General features: G+C 36.6%; 2 long non-coding RNA genes and 1 other non-coding gene across 3 annotated transcripts; 1 reads left to right on the top strand and 2 right to left on the bottom strand.

The window, feature by feature from the left end:
- Positions 1–14,730: 14,730 nt before the first annotated feature.
- Positions 14,731–14,837, top strand: LOC145629670 (small nucleolar RNA R71). Its single transcript, XR_014111828.1, has one exon. It is a non-coding gene; the product is annotated as a small nucleolar RNA R71 (small nucleolar RNA).
- Positions 14,838–16,369: 1,532 nt separating this feature from the next.
- On the bottom strand, positions 16,370–18,231 carry LOC145627102 (uncharacterized). Its single transcript, XR_014111315.1, has 3 exons — positions 17,934–18,231; positions 17,075–17,193; positions 16,370–16,832 (listed from the first exon to the last, which is right to left on the bottom strand). It is a non-coding gene; the product is annotated as an uncharacterized LOC145627102 (long non-coding RNA).
- Positions 18,232–18,459: 228 nt separating this feature from the next.
- On the bottom strand, positions 18,460–19,795 carry LOC145627101 (uncharacterized). Its single transcript, XR_014111314.1, has 2 exons — positions 19,417–19,795; positions 18,460–18,802 (listed from the first exon to the last, which is right to left on the bottom strand). It is a non-coding gene; the product is annotated as an uncharacterized LOC145627101 (long non-coding RNA).
- Between the last annotated feature and the right edge of the window lie 598 nt (positions 19,796–20,393).

Raw genomic sequence — 20,393 nt, 5'->3', positions numbered from 1 at the left:
AGCCACATACAATTGAATTAACTTCGACACCTTGCTATACTCAGACTTCAACATTCCATATTGTCATGGACCTCAACTTGAACTCGACATACTTTGATATCAACATAAACACTTAATCGCACACTCAACTTTAGAAGAGCTTGCTTTTGCCCTCTTCAAATTACACGACATCTTTCTAGACGTTGTAATGTGTGATGCACATCTCATCACGTACACAATTTTGTTGATGCACATTATCACCAACCTGGTATTCTCAGAGCACTTCTCTCCGCACAACCTAACCTCATCGACAATTTTTTATTGATGCACTTCTCATCAATTTCTCAACCTTTGATGAATATTATCACCAACTTACCTTCAATGGAGCACATCTCTCCATTAAATCTCTTTGACCTTGTCTTGCATATTAACCTCGTCGACTTGTTTCGTAATTACTGCCACGACATTGAAAATCATCTTTGCATTAATTATAACTTCCACACTATTAGATTGCTATACATCTGACATCCACACATGTAAAGATTGCTCGATCTTTTACCTTAAACAAATATTTGCCCTCTTTTTTTTTAACAGGACTAAAACCCAATTACATGGGGTAAAAGAGAACCCATCAACACTACACCAAACCAACCATTACTTCCATGGTTAAACAGAAATACGCATAATTAAAAAATTTCACTCGATAATTTTTTTTTTAATTTCTCACACACAATGAAATCAAGCTGTGTTGCTTGTTTCCATACTCATTTTTTTTAAAATACTCTCTTTCTCTCTCTCTCTTTTTTTTTTTCTTCATCTCTTTCCCTTTTTTTTTTCTCTTATCCCGGATCTAACCTGAAGCTCTTGATACCATGTTAGATATTTTAATATAGATAGAAATATAAAATCTAGAGAAGGAATGAGAGAAAAAACAACTAAAATTCTAATTCATTTTCCACACACAAATTTACGGATATATACAAAGTTATATATAAGCTTAATGTTAACAAACCAAAGCTAGAAAGTAGGACCACTAACCTACTCCTAAACTACTTCACGTCTCCACTACTAAGAACAATCATATCCTATTATTAAGCCATGAAAAACTCCACTAACTAAAGCATCCTAATATTAAGGTAATAACTACCCACATCTTTGAAGCACAACTCAACAATAATTGCCAACGCAGGAGTCTCCCTTGCACTTGAATATTAGACAAATTCTTTTTAACAAAACCGAGTATGCCTTTGCAATCTGTTCTTATTAAGAACTGGTTAGGGGCTAAGAAGATTAAGAACTTCTCGATCCCTCTTGTAAGCAATATTTCAAGTCATCCCACACTTGTGCCCCACTGTGATCATACACTTAAGCATGGTGGCGTCCAAAGGGAAGGAAACTAGAGTAAAAAGAGTCGTCAACAAATTTTAGGAACTTGTAAACCGTTCACAGGGTGAAGGTTACACCCCTTAACGATCTAGAAGATCGTTAACTCCAATAGGTCTGGAACCATGACTGGAATTTTGGGGATAAAGGTACAAATCCAACCTAAAATAGACTGAACCTGCCCTAAAAATAGGCCTCTACTTTATTCTTCTCGTATTCATGTGCGTTTTCTGACTAACATGCAATCATTAGATTTACCCTAAACCTGTTTATCTATGTTGGTTGAATATTAATGCTCAAATAAATCTTTTATTGGCGATCACTTGAATTATAATCATATTAGCCCTAAACAAGATTATTAATTATCTTATTAAGCGTGATTACAAGTACAAATTCCCTTTAAACATGTATAAAAGGTGTGATGAAGCAATAACAATAATAATAATAATAATAATATATCAAGCAACATGACAATAAATAATCATCATAATAATTATGTTAAAGCATAATATTAATAGCAAGATCTAGGCATGATACTAACATGATTAATAACAAACCCTAGCATGTCACTAAATAATAAAGATCAAAGCTTTAGCCCTAACATGATATTAGGAAAGAAATATGAAGCATCATAATAATCATGCTTGATATTAGCAATTACCCTAAACATGATATTAGGAAGCAATAAAACATCCTAACATGGTACTAGGAATCAAAATAATAATCTTAGCATGATTTCTATATCAAAAGGTCAATAAAACAATTAAAGTACTTACTTCGATGCCTCGTACCTCTTTCTAATAACAAAATAAACTCATTAGTAACTTTGAGGAAAATAATAAAAATAATTAAATCAAATAAATGATATAGAGATTTTGGACCAAACCCTTAAAAAAATCAAACCTTTCACGTCTAGGGCGAAGGCAACTTCGAACTTGTCTAGGTGTGTCTAGAACTAATGAGAGAGGAATTTTGAGAGAGGGAAGGTTTTGAAAAAGAATAGAGAGAGAAAGAAAGCTTCTAGCTTTTAGAGAGACAAAGATTGTTGATGTAGATCGTAGATGATTTGAAAACAGGGAGATACGACCCCTATTTATAGGAAAAATAGCACGGGATCAAAGAAACTCATCTTCGTAATAAAATACCTCCTGTCGCAAACGATAGGAGTCAGCGAAAGACGACAAGCTCGTCACAAGACAACGAAGGTCAACGCCAGGCGACGACTCTATCGTCTCACGCTGGTTCAAAAGTCAACGCGCTTTTACACACGTAATTACTTTTAAAACCGGTTACCAGTAATTATCAGTAGTGGAAAAAGCCTATCCGTAACTGACAAAAATAGCCCATCCGTAAGGGCAACGACCGTTACGTATGCGGCCGTTGTGGATTGCAAATGTTATTTGTAATGGGCGCTTGCCCGTTACAAATAAGTAGTTATTCGTAACGGGAAAAACAAGTCCCCGTTACGAATAATCCCGTTATTCGTAACGGACATTTGAAGTGCCCGTTACAAATAACGATGTTATTTGTAACGGGCACCCAAATGTCCGTTACGAATAACGGGGTTATTTGTAACAGGTACCCAAATGTCTGTTATGAATAACAGGGTTATTCGTAACTGTAGACACCCATTTGTGTTTCCCCAAAACCAAATCCAGTGATGAATATCTTTCACGTCAAATCATAATCGAATGAAGTGAAAGTGTGGAAAGTCTAATATTGTTGTTAGTTTTTATTAAAAATCTCTCTTTCTGTTTTAGAAAACCTGCTCTATTTTATGAAAATAGCCAATCCAGTTTAGTTTGGTCCATAACAAAGTTCTAATATTAGTGTAGTGGGATTGGGCTTGAAAAGAGCTTTCCAACGATAAATTATAAGCCCAATTCTGATGAGTAATGAGGAAGTTATGGCCAAAATACTAAACTGGGCCCGGTTTGGTTCTTATATGCGGCCCAATGATCTAGAGGAGGGCCTATTATGAATTATCATTCCTAATGCAATTAGGATTGATTATAGTCTTCTAGAATCTTCTAGAAGGTTCTTTTGAATCCTAATAAGATTATGATTGATAATTATGTTTTATGAGTTTTATTTGGAATAAAATAAGTGTTTTAAATGAAATTACATTTTTACCCTTCGTACGGACTTTACGGCTTGATTTTATCAAAAAGTAGAATCCGCGTTGAAAACGCTTGGAAAACCTTCTACATCGCCAAACAACGCCTGGCGACAAGCCCTGTTGTTGGCGATAGAAGCGTGTTTTATTCCTTTTCAAACTCTAATTCGTTTCTATCGATTCCAGACTATTTTCTTATAAATAGTGTCCCTAGACCTCCGTTTTTCAATAACCAGAATTCTCTAATTCTCTTCTCTCTCTAAGCTAAAGCTTATTCTCTCTCTCTCTCTCTCTCTCTTTCTCTTTCTAAGCCTAGCCTTTTACAAACAAAATTCCTCATACATTAGCACTAGACACACCTAGCCAAGTTCGAAGTTTCCTTCGCCCTAGACGTGAAAGGTTTAATATTTCTTAGGGTTTGGTCCCAAATTTCTATTTCAATTATTTAATGTAATTGTTTTGATTTTATATTTTCCTTGAAGTTACTAACGTGTGTCTTTTGTTATTAGAAAGAGATACGAGGCATCTAAGTAAGTGCTTTAATTGTTTTATTGATATTATGATATAGAAATCACGCTTAGGTTGTTATTTTGATTCCTAGTATCATGTTAGGATGCTTTTCTTAGTATCTTGTTTATGGTAAAGAATAAGTTTTTAAAATCAATTATGATTTCTATGATGCTTCCTATTTTCTTTCCTAATATCATGTATCGTGTTAGGGTTAAAGCTTTGATTTTTATTGTTTAGTGACATGCTAGGGTTTGTTATTAATCTTGTTAGTATCATGCCTAGGATCTTGCTGTTAATATTATGTTTTAACTTGATTATTATTATGATTGTTATTATTATTATTATTATTATTATTATTATTATTATTATTATTATTATGCTTGATATATATTTAATTGTTTTTGCTTGATCACACCTTTTATGCATGTTTAAAGGGAATTTGTACTAATAATCACGCTTAATAAGATAATTAATAATCTTGTTTAGGTTAATTTGATTATAATTCAAGTGATTGTAAATAATAGATTGTTTGTGCATTAATATTCAACAAACATAGATAAACAGGTTTAGGGTTAATCTATTGATTGCATGTTAGTCAGAAAGCTCACATGAATACGAGAAGAATAAAGTAGAGTCCTATTATTAGGGCAGATTCTTTCTCTTTTAGATTGAATTTGTACCTTCATCCCCAAACTTCTAGTCATTGTTCCGGACCTATTGGAGTTAACGATCTCTTGGATTGTTAAGGGGTGTAACCTTCACCCTGTGAACGGTTTACAAGTTCCTAAAACTTGTTGGCGACTCTTTTGCTCTAACTTCCTTCCCTTTGGACGCCACCATGCTTAAGTGTATAATCACAGTGGGGTTCAAGTTTGGGGTAATGCTTTAAATATTCCCTAAAGTTTTTGGCAACTCCACTAGGGAGTCGCGGGAAGATTTCTATTTTCATTCCTAAAATTTTTTTTGGCAATTATTTAGAATGAGTGGATAAGACTCGAAAAGTTCTAAGTATTTCATGTGTGTAATTTTGATTAACAATATTGTCATATGCATAAAAAAGGTTCTCATTGGAAAGACCATCCGTAATGAGTCAAAAACATTGGACTTCTACACGTAGGAAATTTGAGAAATATCTTTCACAACTAGAATCGAAATAATACTGCAAAAACTGGAAAATTCTAAGAACACAGAAAGCTGCTGAGGCATGTAGGACCTAGCGTCTAGAAAACAACGATCGACGCCTGAAAAATGGCCTTATCGCCTGGTGACAATTTTGTCATCTGGCGACAGAGCCATTTTCTTGAGACGGTCTCTATTGTCTGGCGCCGTGTTCATCCAATACCGAGCCAGAAATATGCATTCTTGTTTTGACTAGTTCTAGCACTGTTGGCTCGATTGTACTTCCTGATTGAGTTTTTCTCTCTTTTCTGAAACCCATATGTGTTACACATATGGACATAACCTCTGGGAAGTCATGCTCCATCTACCTAATTGAACGCTCTGAGCAACAAAGAGTACATCCGAGAATGTTGAATTTACCAAACCATAGAAGCGAGTTTAACTCACGGGGTCCCATCCACACGCGCCAACCCTTCCAAAGGTAAGGCTTCCGCGCGGTGCATCCGACTCATAACCATGGGCCCTCTTTGAGTAACCCATATCCTAAACTTTAGATAACTAGAGCCATGATTAGGTTGCAAACTCATTGCATCATATTGTTCCTACTTGACTATTTGTGCATTATTTGCTGTGCATACTCTATTTGTAATTCCTAACCATTTGTTTGACTTGTGATTAATTATAAATAAACTAATTAATGACTAAAAGAACTTTTCCTAATTAATTAATTAATTCGAATAATTAAAGGCTAATAAATTAATCAAACTAACTTAGAACAACCTTAGGCCAGTCCCTCTAGAGTAAAAATACTGAAAGCAGTCCCAGATTAAAGTTCCAGCTATGGCGCAAAAATCTGGGCTGCAGTGCAACGACGTGCGAAAATCCTATCGTCTAGCGCTGCACTACAGAGTTCGGCGATAGTCTTGTTGCTTTGGCGACAATTTAGATTTTTGCTCGAGTCATCACGACGAGTCTAATTAAACAGTTTATTAATCAGTTTGATCATTTTGTTAATGGCAGTAACCATAATTAGTCCTTAATTGAGTCTAAGCACTCAGTCCCATGGTCATACACAAGAGTCAAAGCATGTAACTTGCACTCACAAATGAAGCACACACTAATATGTATGTAACTTGACAATGTCTAGATAGTCTTGTATGCACGTGTTTTCCGTCATTTTTTTAGGGGGGTAAGTCGGATATTAATCCTCCAATTAAACCACACTTGTTTAAACCCATATACTTGATTCCCAAAAATATGCACCCTATTTTTGCCTATTTTTGCTTTTTTCTTTTTTCATAAACCAGTAAAGTTAAAGTCAATTTGAGTCAAGTCATTAAAATAAATAAAATGATTTAATTTACGGCGCGTGGTCAAGAAAGGAAGGGCGTTTAATCAAGGACAACCTCTTCGTTCAAGTAAAACTTTTTGATAAACCAGTCAGTCGGAAAAGAAAAGCTAAGAAGATAATGACGAGTCAAGAAGAAGTCAATGAGCTTAAGAAGCAAATGGCTAGCGTTATTGAGGTGTTGAAGGCTCTAACCCTCCAAATCAATGACCCTGTGAAGCAACAGCAAATGGAGCTAATGCAAGAGAGCTTGAGCAAGATATCCAATGACTATAGATTCCAGGGGCATTAACTCGCAAGGGGTCTCGGTGGACAAGGAGCTTCTCCCGCAGAAGTTCAATGCCAACAACCCAAAGTTCAAGGCTACAGAAAACCCTTATTTCCACTTAAGAGCTTTCGAAACTATAATGAATATTAAGGGTATTGATAGGAAAGTCTTTCATTCTTTGTTTTCTTTATCTCTTGAAATCGTTTGTCAACAATGGTTCTTTTCTCTTGACAAAGAGAAAACCTCTACTTGGGAATCTATTGTAAACGCTTTCATTGGTAGGTATAAATGTAATATTCAAGTTGAAACTGATCATCAAGAACTTGAAATACTCAAACAAAAAGAGAATGAAGGTTTCACTTCTTTCTTTAATAAATGGATAGAAACTTCTGCTAGGATGATTGAAGTACCAAGTGAAAAATAATCTGTGAGGATGTTCATTAAGAACCTCCAAGAAAAGTACTCCAAACATCTTAAGTATCAAAACAACTTACATACCTTCAAGGCCGTCTATGACATTGGAATTAATATTGAAGATGACCTTGCTAAACAAAAAGCTGCTAATAATAATAACTCTAATAGTGGTTGGAAAGGTAAGAAGAATGACAATCCTTCTTCTTCCAAAACCACCCACTTAAACAATGTTAGCACCTTTAATTTGAAAGAAGTCCTTGTAGGAGTTTATAGGTACTACGTAGCAGAAATAAACATGAATCACTAAGGTTAGGATCAATAGTGGTTGACATAGACGATGACAATGAGAACCCTAAATCATAAAGTATAGGTAGAATATAATAATCATTCATCAATGCATATATTAATCAGATTATAAAGGGCTTTCGCTACGTATTATAATCACACAATTAATTTATCGGTATTAAATCTCATCTTTCGAATCTCGACCTAACCATTTATAAATTAACCTGCCTATTGAAACTAGACCTAAACATCAATTCTCATCTGTCGAATCTCGAATCAATATTGTCAAACTCATGCATAAAAGATCAGGCCTAATCTAGTCACAGAGCATTAAATCAATCAATAGGAAATTAATTTAGCATTGATAATTAACAACAATAAATTACCCCTTCATATTATTTATGGATCCCCATAAACCCTAGAAAGAAAACTACTCACACATAATAGAAACTAAACTAATCAAAGCAATAAAGCAAGACATGATTGAAGGAATAAAATAAACAACTAATATTAAGAGAAGATAAATCGTTACCAAAATAAATCTAGAATTAAGAGTAGATTAAGAACAAAGGTTTAAGAGAAAGAAATCTAAGAAAGCAATTAAGAGAGTAAAGAGAGAGTAAGAGAAAGAGAGAGAGAGATCCCTTAAAATCATATTACGGAGGAGTATTTATACTCGTACAAATCCTAAACTAAAACAAACTTAAACGACAAAATTAACTCCTAATATTTACACGCGCCCGATCGGGCGAGGCACCGCCCAATCGGGCGCACCTTTTTGCTCTTCAAGTTGAATCTCGTGCCCGGTCGGGCGCTTCACCGGGCGCCGACCTTTTCTTCTCCCGCCCGGCCAGGCGCGCCTCCGGGCGCCAGGCTCTTTGGCCGGGCGGCTCTCTTGGGCCACTACTTGGACTACAATTGGGCTCCAATTCTTCGGGCCAATCTGGGTTTCCTCTTCCGGTCTTGAATAATCGGTCCAAATGCCCCAGTATCACCTATACCGAGCCCTTAATCACCGGTTCGATGACTCTAACCGGCCCTGGGCTATAAAAATCTGGTCGTGCTTCTCAAGTGCTCGTGATTGCTCCAAAATATCTCGGGAAAATAGTCCAAAAGTGTAATTCCCTGCAAAAGTCAACCAAATCTACGAAAACACTAGAAAACACCAATTAGTAATAAAAGTGGCTCTAAAGAGCCAAAAACACTACTAATTATGACCAAGGGACGGGGGTAAAATACTATAAAAAATAGACACATCAAACTCCCCCAAGCCAAACCTTTGCTTGTCCCTAAGCAAAGATCTCATCAATGAATCAAGAAATATGCTTCACCCCAAAAGTAAAAATTAAGCACAAACGATTCAGGGTAAATCAAATAAACATGCTCTAAAATCAACCAATCAAATCCATCTAACTACCAATCTCCCCTAACAATTGTCAAATAGAGCAAACCACAAGAGCATATAGAATTCAAGACTAGTGCTCACACACTCAACTCTCATTTATGTGGCGAGTAAAAGATGTACTCGATCACTCTCCAACCAACCCTTTATGTGAACAATGCCCTCCCAACTCACACTCTCGTGTGTATAAAACAATGAATGCTCAATCCTACTAGTCGACTCGAAATATGTCAAATCATAACTTGCATTGATAAACAACACTTTCACATTCATACAATTCTATGCACAAAGGTCGAAAGGTCTTTAAAGCTTGTAATGTAAGGCTAGGGTAAAGGGTAGGATAAATTTAGGAATATGCGAGAGAAAAGCTATGCTTAAGGGAGCAAATCCTAATAAAGCCCATGATCAAAGTAAACAATGATCAACATCTCCTACATAACCAACTCTAATATCAACCAAATATACTCCAATCATAATAAACAATCCCAACACTTACAATTTCACTCATAAAAATATAATAATGAAGAAGTGGAGTGAATAAACAAACTTTATTTCCAAACTTGAATTTTTCATTGAAGCTCTTATTTTTTTCTTTGATCAACCTCCAACTAGAACATTTGAACACCTTTTTTTTTTTCTTTTCTTTTTTCTATTGAAGTTCACTTTTTTTTTTACATTTTTTTTCTTGAACTTCTTTTTTTTTTTCCATAACATCATGCTTTATTTTATCAAGAAAATATAACTCTCAAACTCATCAAAACAAACATTATAATAAACAAAACAACTTCTCAAAAACCCACCCAAATTGTGCAAATAATAAGCACACTACAAACTCCCTCACCTCACTCACTAATAGCTCCCCCAAGCCAAGCTTGGGACTAGTAACCAATGGGGTAGAATAGGCTCGTAATGTGGCTAATAAAACAACAAAAAGTCAAGGCAACAACATGGGTAGCAAGAAGGGAACAAATGTATCTACAATCATCTGGAGGACACCTAAAAGAACAAATGTCTTCGTCCTCCTCAATGTGCATAATAATGAATCATACAAACATTACTTATAGTTGCAAGCCAATACTCAAATTCATTGACATACCAGGAACTAACACACATTCCTAATCAAATCAACTAGTCAAGCACTATATTCACAAGTAGTTGGGAAAAATTGACGCATGTTAAGGTTTCAAGGCAATCAAACATCAAATCATGATCAACTAATCCACAATGCTTATCATCAAATACCAAGAATCAAAACAATTTTCTCAAGTAAGGGGCACAGGGAAGCATAATTTACAATTCATTGGAACGTATTTTTGGATTTTTTATTTTTCAATTTTTTTTTTGTATTTTTCATATATAAGAAAGCAATAAAACTAACCTAGAAAGCAATAAATCTAACCTAAGAAAACACACCAAAAATAAAAGAAAAGAGAAAAAGAATTATACCAATTCCAAAATCTCCCCTAAGCTAGAATTAGACAATGTCCTCATTAGCTCGGGAACTAGCCCAGCATAGCTAGTCCTGATTATCCTCATCCATGGAGCCGAAACCCGCACCTCCACTGCCACCTGCACCACCTGCATCAGAAGAGCTACCACCAAAATAATCAGCATGAACCCCCCCCCTCCGCCGGTCCCCCGAAAGGAATGTCCTGGCCGTACCCATGGAAGGAAGAATAATCAGTGTAAATACCATGGGCAGTGGGATCCCTATCGTATCCCTGGGGTGGAGGCTGAAACTAGTCAGGGTGAATAGCGTCGTCGGGAATGTTGCCCCGACGAGCATAATCATCGTACATAGGGTAGAGAGCTCTACCCTGGTTCTTTTCTAGGTACCCTAACCTATGGTCTATGGAGCCTACCATCCTCCTAAGGTCAGTATGGGAATGCTCGATACGTCCTAAGGCCTGACCTATACTCTGAAGGTCCCAAACTGGGTCAGAGTCAACATGAGGGACGGAGTGAGACATGCGAGGTGGAGAGAATGCCACCTCGGGCTGAGGCTGAGGCTGGGGTGGTGGTACTGGTGGTGGTGGTGCTTGCCCCCTAGCGTTGGAAACTAAAAGATCATATGTATAGGATGGTTGCCCAAGGGGAAAGGCGGTCAAGTCAGGACTAAGTAGGGGAAAGATGGGCAAAGGTTGCTCGCTCCCAATCCTAATACACCAGAAGGGTGTCTGCTCGCTATCCGGTCGTACCCACCCCAACTCCTCGAAATACCTAGCAGTCATATAGGTATCTGGTCCACAGTTGGTTAGTTGGTGGGGTCCATCCACTACAAAACCAACCTTTTTCACTGCTATTCGAGTGATAAGGCCTCCTAAACGGACGGGGGTTTTTGATGTGGTGCTGGCCGTGGCATGCCTACTCAGATGATGAATAATAAACCTACCTATGTTCAATTTCCCGAACCCATACACATAGTGTCCTATGACAGCTAGTTTGTTAGTTTGGGCATTATGGGGCTCGTTCCTACCTAAAAAACACAAACCCGCAAATCTTTGCCAGCTTTTTGGGACAGGGTGATGAATAGGTTTGGTACTAGCATGTTGGGGGTCAGAAGTAGGCAAACCAGTCAAAGCATGATATATGTCAACCATTTTATAGTCCGCATGCCATTGGTGAGGTAATTCATAATTTAATTCAAATACTTTACAAAATTCTACATAAGTTAAACTAATATTCCTATTGTTCAACCTAAAGATTAAATTCGGCCCATTTCTACTACTAACAACTTGTAAAGAAGACAAGAATTCACAAGTAAGTTCTCGGAATGTAGGATAGTGCATATCAACAAATTTTCTCATGCCAATGTCATTTAAAAATCATTTTACAAAATCATACAAACCAAATGATTCTAAAGTAGGGCAGTGTAACCACCGAGAAGGAATTACCTCACGCCCGATTAAGTGTTCTAGCCGCTCCTTTTGCTCTCGGATAGAAATACGGATCGTCGGCCAGTACGGGACTTGCAAATCCGGGTCGTATTCCTCCCTCGAACTGGAGCTCCTACCGAAAATAGACCGAGCCCTCTTTGAAGCCATGGTAGAAATGGGTATGAAAATTTATTTGAGCAAAATCTAATAATTTTTATATGAAAATGTAGAGGATGAAGGGGGGATTACAAATATGTAAAAAGTTTTGGATTTGGGTGAGAATTGGAGAAGAAATCTTAGAGAGAAGGTAGAGAGAATTTGAGGTTTAGAGAGAGAAAGTAATGGAGGAAAGAAGAAATGAAGGAAGAAAGAAGAAAAGAGAGAAGAAAAGGAGGCGGACGACCTCGCGCCCGGTCGGGCGATCTGATGCCCCGTATTGCCTTCAACTCTCGCGCCCGATCGGGCGCCCTTTGCCAGGTCGGGCGATCTAACACTCAAAATCTGATGGTCTCTCGCGCCCGGTCGGGCGATCTGATGAGATAATTTTCGCCTCTTCTCGCGCCCGATCGGGTGGAAAATTTAGTCCGAATACGACGAGTTTCGTGCCCGGTCGGGCGAAATTACTTGATTTTGAAGCCTTGCTCTCGCCCGATCGGGCCTGAGGCTAATTTGTCGAATTTTTATTTTCTTCTTTTCTCCAAAATTTGGCTAACTCTTTTCCTTCAAACCTGTGCAAACACTTATAAAACTCATTAAATTCTCTCATCTCTCCTCACATAAGAAAAAAAGGAAAGAAAAACTAGTCTAAAAAGCATTAAAAATACGGGTTGCCTCCCGCAAAGCGCTGGTTTATCTAGGTCCCGCACGACCTTCTTACTAAGTATAATAACTAGGACCCTTGGCCTAACGCTTGATTGGGTGGTTTCTCACCCGGTCTAGCGGTGTTTCGGATGCGATGTGGCTTCCTGACATGCCCTGTGGGACGCCAATTCACTTTGTCCGGTGGATCCTCCTTGACTTGGGCTGGGGGTTCTTCAATGCTACGCACTAAAGATCCTTCTTTGATCGAGGGTTGCTTCAAATTGTCATTACTTTCAACACTTGCAACTCGATCTGGCGGAATACTTACCGTAGGCTCAAATCGCACAACTTGCTTGATTGATTCCACCTTTTCGTCCTCAAAACCAAGACCAACGGTGTAGAGGGCTCTTTCTATTGCATCGACTTCCTTCTAACATTTGTCTATCTCATCAGAAAAGGATGTAACACAAGATACCGCCTCCAATGGATCTTTTTCAAGAGCTTGGGGCTTGTTAGAATAATTCTCAACCACATAATTAACACTAAAACATTTCTCCTCAGTCATGGGGCTTTTAGGGGTATTACTAAGATTGAAAACAATTTTATTATCCCCTACTGGTAGTGTTAACTTACCACTTCTCAAATCTATGATTGCTCCTGCAGTGTTAAGGAATGGTCTACCCAAAATAATCGGGGTTTGCACATCCTTAGCCATATCAAGAACAACAAAATCCACAGGTATATAAAATTTACCTACTCTAACGGGGACATCCTCTAAAACACCTAAGGGGTATTTGAAAGAACGGTCGGCCATTTGTAGAGTTATATTGGTAGCTTTTAATTTACCCATATTCAACTTGGAACACACAGATAATGGTATGACACTAACGCTAGCACCCAAATCACACAATGCATTATCAATCATTAGATTGCCTATATGACAAGGATAAAAAAAACTACCCGGATCTTTTAATTTAGGTGGAGACTTATTTTGAAGTACGGCACTACACTCTGCAGTGAAAGCTACTGTCTCTACCTCACCAATAGACCTTTTCCTTGTCAATATTTCTTTCATAAATTTTGCATATGAAGGAATTTGTGTGACTAATTCAGTGAAGGGAACTGTTACCTTCAAATCTTTTACCATCTCCAGGAACTTACCAAACTGCTTATCCAAATTTGTCTTCAAGTGACGATTGGGGAATGGAAGTTTGATAATTTGCTTTGGAGCATTGTTGCTCTTGTCTGGAGTAGCCACCTTCTCTGGAGTCTTACCCTGCAATGTAGAATTAGATATGTTAGTACTATCCTTTAGCCCTGCAGGGCTATTAACTACATTGTTTGGTTTAACGGAATCAAGATTTGCATTATTTAATAAATCAGGTTCATCAACTCTGGGCATAAAGGGCCCTTCATAGTTTGAACCACTCCTTAGAGTAATTGCATAGGCTTGATCTGTAGGCCTGGTCGGCTGTGCCGGTAGAGCTCCCTGTTGGCGGGCTTGTAGAGTAGCGGAAAGTTGCGCAATTTGATTATCTACAATTTTATTGTGCGCTAGAATTGAATCAATTGTCGCATCTCTACTCTCCATGTGCTTCTGCATATTAACCAACATCGCTCTAATTTCCACCAGAGAAGGGTCGGAAGATGAGGAGGTTTGTTGTGGTTGGTAGGCTCTTCTGGCCAGCATTGGGATGGTAATATTTCTACTGCTGTTGCTGTGGCGCCTGTGGTTCTTGTGGTGGTGGATTTTGAACATTAGTACTCCGGTAGGAAAGGTACGGATGATTCCGATACCCAGGATTGTAGGTGTTGGAGTATGGGTTATTCTGCCTATAAGCTTGAAAGGCATTAACTTGCTCCACGGAACTCCTGCAATCTTGTTCCCAATGACCTATAATACCACAATTTTCACAGGAAGCCTGATTAGAACTATTATTAATCGCAGAAACATTAGCTACATTTGCATTTCTAAGATTATCTAATTTTTGGCATATAGAGGTCAGTTGAGCTTGCAAAAAGGATATAGAGTCAACACTATGTTTCCCCTTGTTAGCAAATCCTCTAGGATTCCCATATTGGGAATTATGTATCGCCATATCTTCAATAACCTGACCTGCATCACCAACATCAAGATTCATAAATCTCCCACTAGCTGCAGAATCTAAAATTATTCTAGAGGAATTTCCAATGCCATTATAAAAGGCTTGGATTAACTGCCATTGTGCTAAATTATGGTGGGGGCATTCTCTTTGTAGGTCCTTGAACCTCTCCCAAGCCTCATATAAAGATTCATCGGCTTCTTGGGCAAAGTTCTGAATCGCACTCCGTAGTACGGTTGTTCTCTCTGCAGGATAATACTTGTTATAAAAATTCAAAACCAGAGTTTTCCAGTCAGTTATACCAAGTGCAGTTATATTTAAGCCATTAAACCACAATTTAGCTTTTCCAGTTAAAGAAAAGGGAAAAAGAATCTCCTTGATTTGGTCTTGAGTGACCCCGGCTTGCCTGATGGTATTGCAATATTGAGAATAGTCGGCAATGTGAAGATTTGGGTCTTCACCCTTGGCTCCACTAAATTGCTTCCTCTCTATCATCGTTATAAATTGAGGTTTAATTTCAAATTGAACCCCATCAAGAGCCGGAGTAGGAGTGAGATGTGGAAAATCTGTAAGCTTTGGTTGTGAGTAATCATTAAGCTTCTTTGGAGCCGTCATCTTTTATTCTGGATCTGATGATACCTTTGAATCGCTAGAACCAGTTGAAGGATCGCGGTGATTATTATTATTATCATCGGAATCCGCCAGGATTTGCTTGTAGAGATTTTTCTGTCTATGGAAGGAACGCTCGATCTCAGGATCAAATGGGATGTACCCTGATCTGAAACACTTGGGCATAAACAAAAAAAAAAAAAACTAGAAGCAAATGTGAGATTTGCCTCAAAGAACTAACGTTCTCTGAGACAAAAAAGAAAACAACCTAGAATACAAAAATAATCAGAAATAAAAATAAAAACCGTTTCCCCGGCAACGACGCCAAATTTTGACAGGGTAAAGTCGTATCCCCTAATCAAAAGTAAATACCTAAGTCCTCTAACTAAAGTATATAGGGAAGTAGGGTCGAACTCCACAGGGAAACAAGTCTTTCTATTCCTAATTAACTAATATAATCTAAATTATTAGGTAACCAATATGTGAATTTGAATGTAAAACTAAACTACAAAGATTAAGAATAAGGAGAGAATAATATATAAAAGGATCTAGGGCATAGGTTCACCAATAAATAATATTCCAGGGTAGAATATAATAATCATTCATCAATGCATATATTAATCAGATTATAAAGGGCTTTCGCTACGTATTATAATCACACAATTAATTTGTCGGTATTAAATCTCATCTTTCGAATCTCGACCTAACCATTTATAAATTAACCTGCCTATTGAAACTAGACCTAAACATCAATTCTCATCTGTCGAATCTCGAATCAATATTGTCAAACTCATGCATACAAGATCAGGCCTAATCTAGTCACAGAGCATTAAATCAATCAATAAGAAATTAATCTAGCATTGATAATTAACAACAATAAATTACCCCTTCATATTATTTATGGATCCCCATAAATCCTAGAAAGAAAACTACTCACATATAATAGAAACTAAACTAATCAAAGCAATAAAGCAAGACATGATTAAAGGAATAAAATAAACAACTAAGATTAAGAGAAGAGAAATCGTTACCAAAATAAATCTGGAATTAAGAGTAGATTAAGAACAAAGGTTTAAGAGAAAGAAATCTAAGAAAACAATTAAGAGAGTAAAGAAAGAGTAAAAGAGAGAGAGAGAAAGAGAGAGAGAGACAGAGACAGAGAGAGAGAGAGAGAGAGAGAGAGAGAGAGAGAGAGAGATCCCTTAAAATCGTATTACGGAGGAGTATTTATACTCCGTACAAATCCTAAACTAAAACAAAGTTAAACGACAAAAATTAACTCCTAATATTTACACGCGCCCGATCGGGCGAGGCACCGCCCGATCGGGCGCGCCTTTTTGCTCTTCAAGTTGAATCTCGCGCCCGGCCGGGCACGTCACTAGGCCCCGACCTTTGCTTCTCTCGCCCGGCCGATTGGGCTCCAATTCTTTGGGCCAATCTGGGTTTCCTCTTCCAGTCTTGAATAATCGGTCCAAATGCCCCGGTATCACCTATACCGAGCCCTTAATCACCGGTTCGATGACTCTAACCGGCCCTGGGCTATAAAAATCTGGTCGTGCTTCTCCAGTGTTCATGATTGCTCCAAAATATCTCGGGAAAATACTCCAAAAGTGTAATTCCCTTCAAAAGTCAACCAAATCTATGAAAACACTAGAAAACACCAATTAGTAATAAAAGTGGCTCTAAAGAGCCAAAAACACTACTAATTATGACCAAGGGACGGGGTTAAAATACTATATAAAATAGACACATCAGCCCCCACTTCCTAATTTCCTTAATCAACCAAGTAATCAAAACATCCTTACTAAGTTTATCCTGCAGGTTTTTAAGGAGGGAGATAGAGTTAGAAAGCAGAAGGATACCATGCTTCCCTTGTGCTCTTGTCCATTTCATCGCTTCAAGGCATGCCCATGCTTCACACTATATTGCTGATGAGGCCACTTGTAGTGAATATTTCAAGCCATCCCACACTTGAGCCCCACTGTGATCATACACTTAATCATGGTGACGTCCAAAGAGAAGGAAGCTAGAGTAAAAAAGCCGCCAACAAGTTTTAGGAACTTGTAAACCGTTCACAGGGTGAAGGTTATACCCCTTAACGATCAAGGAGATCGTTAACTCCAATAGGTCTGGAACCATGATTGGAAGTTCGGGGATGAAGGTACAAATCCAATCTAAAAGAGATTGAACCTGCCCTAAAAATAGGCCTTTACTTTATTTTTCTCATATTCATGTGCGCTTTCTGACTAACATACAATCAATATATTAACCCTAAACTTGTTTAATCTATGTTAGTTGAATATTAATGCACAAATAAGTCTATTATTGGCGATCACTTGAATTATAATCAAATTATCCTAAACAAGATTATTAATTATCTTATTAAGCATGATTGCAAGTACAAATTCCCTTTAAACATGCATAAAAGGTGTGATCAAGCAATAACAATAATAATCATCAAGCAACATAATAATAACCACAATAATATATTCTCAATCTCGTCAAGGCATAATAATCATGGTTAATAATAAAGCATAAGAATAAAAGCAAGATCCTAGGCATGATACAAACAAGATTAATAACAAACCCCAACATGTCATTAATCAATAAAGATCAAAGCTTTAGCCCTAACATGATACTAACATGATATTAGGAAAGAAAATAATAATTTAAGCATGATTTCTACATCAAAAGAAATAATTAAACAATTAAAGTACTTACTTCGATGCCTCATATCTTTTTCTTTCACGTCTAGGGCGAAGGCAACTTCAAACTTGGCTTGGTGTGTCTAGAACTAATGAGTGAAAAAATTTAACTACTACAAAATTGTCCAAAGAGACCCATCCAAATAAGCCAAAGAGACTGCCTTAGAGGCGGTCTCTAGCTAGCGCGGCGGTCTCTAGTGCAGCAGTCTCTTTGGTAAAGAGACTTCTTTATAATAGACGGTCTCTAGAATGTGAAAGCTAAGACTGCCTCTCAAATATAAGTGGTCTCAATTTCCTAGAAATTTAGACTGCCTTTATAAGAAAAGCAATCTCTATTTTCAGAAAACCCGGACCGCATATCTTAAATAAGCACTCTCTTTTTTTTAGAAAAATGAGACTACTATTTAACATAACAGGTGTCTCTTTGGTCTCATTTTAAATAAAAAAAAAGGTTTTTTTTTTTAATAATTACAATTCATCAATATTAACATTGATAATAACTTATTTAATTTTATTTATTTTTTCTGTTATTAAATAAGAAGTAAAAAAAAAATAATTATTTTATTTCATACACCTCAAAAATTACGTACAGTAATTAAATTATTATTTTATTTCATACACTTAAAAAATTATGTACAGTAATTAGTACAGATATCAATGAAAATTTAATACATAAAAAAAATTCAAGAAATGATGCTATAAACTACCCAGATCTAAATAAAAAATTCTAAAAATGATGACAATAAACTACCCAAATCTTCAATCACAGATCTTCCGTTCAACTTGAAACTTGAGAGATTATTTTGCAAATGAGGACTATAAACTACCCAGATCTTCAATTACAGATCTTCTTCAGTTCAAACTTGAAACTTCAGAGATCGTTACCTACAACCACATATATAGACATGTAAAAAAAATTAAAAAAAATAAATATTGTTATCCAAAAAATAAATCATAACAATGAACAGATTGAAAAAGAAAAGAAAAAAATAAACATTTTAAAAACGAGATATAAAATAAATTCGTTTTCAATAAAAAAAAATGAGAAATTGTTCTATTTAACAAGTAAAATATGAGAAATTGTTCAACTTAGAAAAAATACCAGAACTTAAATCTAAAGCGCTGAAATCGAAATTGAAAATGGAAACAGAAATAGAAAAACAAATGCGAAATTAATAAAGACGAAAATTACTAGATCTGACTTCATATGAAAGAAGTAAGCAATGATAACGAAAAATACTAGATTTGACTATGAAAGGTGTTTTTAAACAAAAATATCTTAATAAAATGCGAAAATAGCTTTTGAAGCGGAAACATTAACAATCAAACAAACAATCTATTATCATGGCTAAACTAAAATTCCGACTAATTATTGTTTTTAACAATAAAAAAGGAATTTAAAACATTATTATAAGTAATTCAGATATTTCATTAAGGAAAACTGAAAAAAAAAAAGTAAAGATCTAACACTTAATACTGAAAAATAATATAAAACTCACCTTGGCAATACATCTTGAAATTTTAAAACGACAAAGTGAAGATAACTTCTTGAGATTGAGAACAAAGTAAAGGATGAAAGTAAATTTTATTTTATTTTAAACGAGATTAACTTAGAATCTAGAAAAAATGAGCAAGAGGAAGACAGATCGAGATAATGAGAGGAGGGAGAAGAGAGAGAAACGAAGATGAAATGAGTTGAAACTATGAGAGTGAAGAGCGGCAGAGGAGAAGAGAGAGAAAATGAAACGGTTGTCTAGGGTTTGAGATTTAATGGGCTTATGGCTGCCTACATATGTGGGAGAATCAATTCAAGAGACCTGTTATTTAGAATAACGGGTATCTCTAATTTCTCACATTTTAAAAAAGCAACATTAAAGAATCAAGAGACCGATTATTTTAATTGATCGGTTACTTGGATATTACATGAAACCTCTATATTCCTCGCTTTTTTAAAAAAATCCCAAGAGACCTATTTTCTTAAATGACCGATCTCTTTGATATTTCGAGAGACCTGTCATTTAAAATAATCGGTCTCTCCTCTATAAGAAACCTATTATGCACTTAAACGGTCTCTTATTTTGGGTCTCTTTGGCCCTTTTTGTAGTAGTGTTTGAGAGAGGGAAGGTTTAGAAAAAGAAAAGAGAGATAAAGCTTCTAGCTTTTAGAGAGAGAGATAGAGATGGTGATTGTAGATGTAGATGTAGATCGTGAATGTAGATGTAGATCGTGAATGTAGATGATTTGAAAACAAGGGAATACGACCCCTATTTATAGGAAAAATAGCAAGGGATCGAAGAAAATCATATTCGAAATAAAATACCTCATGTTGCCAACGACAGGAGTCAGCGCCAGACGATAAGCTCGTCGCCAAACGACGAAGGTCAGTGCAGGCGACGAAAGTCAGCGCCAGGCGACAACTCTGTTGTCTCTCGTTGGTTCAAAAGTACAACGCGCTTTTACACGCGTAATTACCTTT

This window comes from Chenopodium album, chromosome 4 (assembly GCF_948465745.1).
Source record: "Chenopodium album chromosome 4, dcCheAlbu1.1, whole genome shotgun sequence".
NCBI classification, from domain to species: domain Eukaryota; kingdom Viridiplantae; phylum Streptophyta; class Magnoliopsida; order Caryophyllales; family Amaranthaceae; genus Chenopodium; species Chenopodium album.
This window is presented reverse-complemented; position numbering and strand designations above follow the sequence as displayed.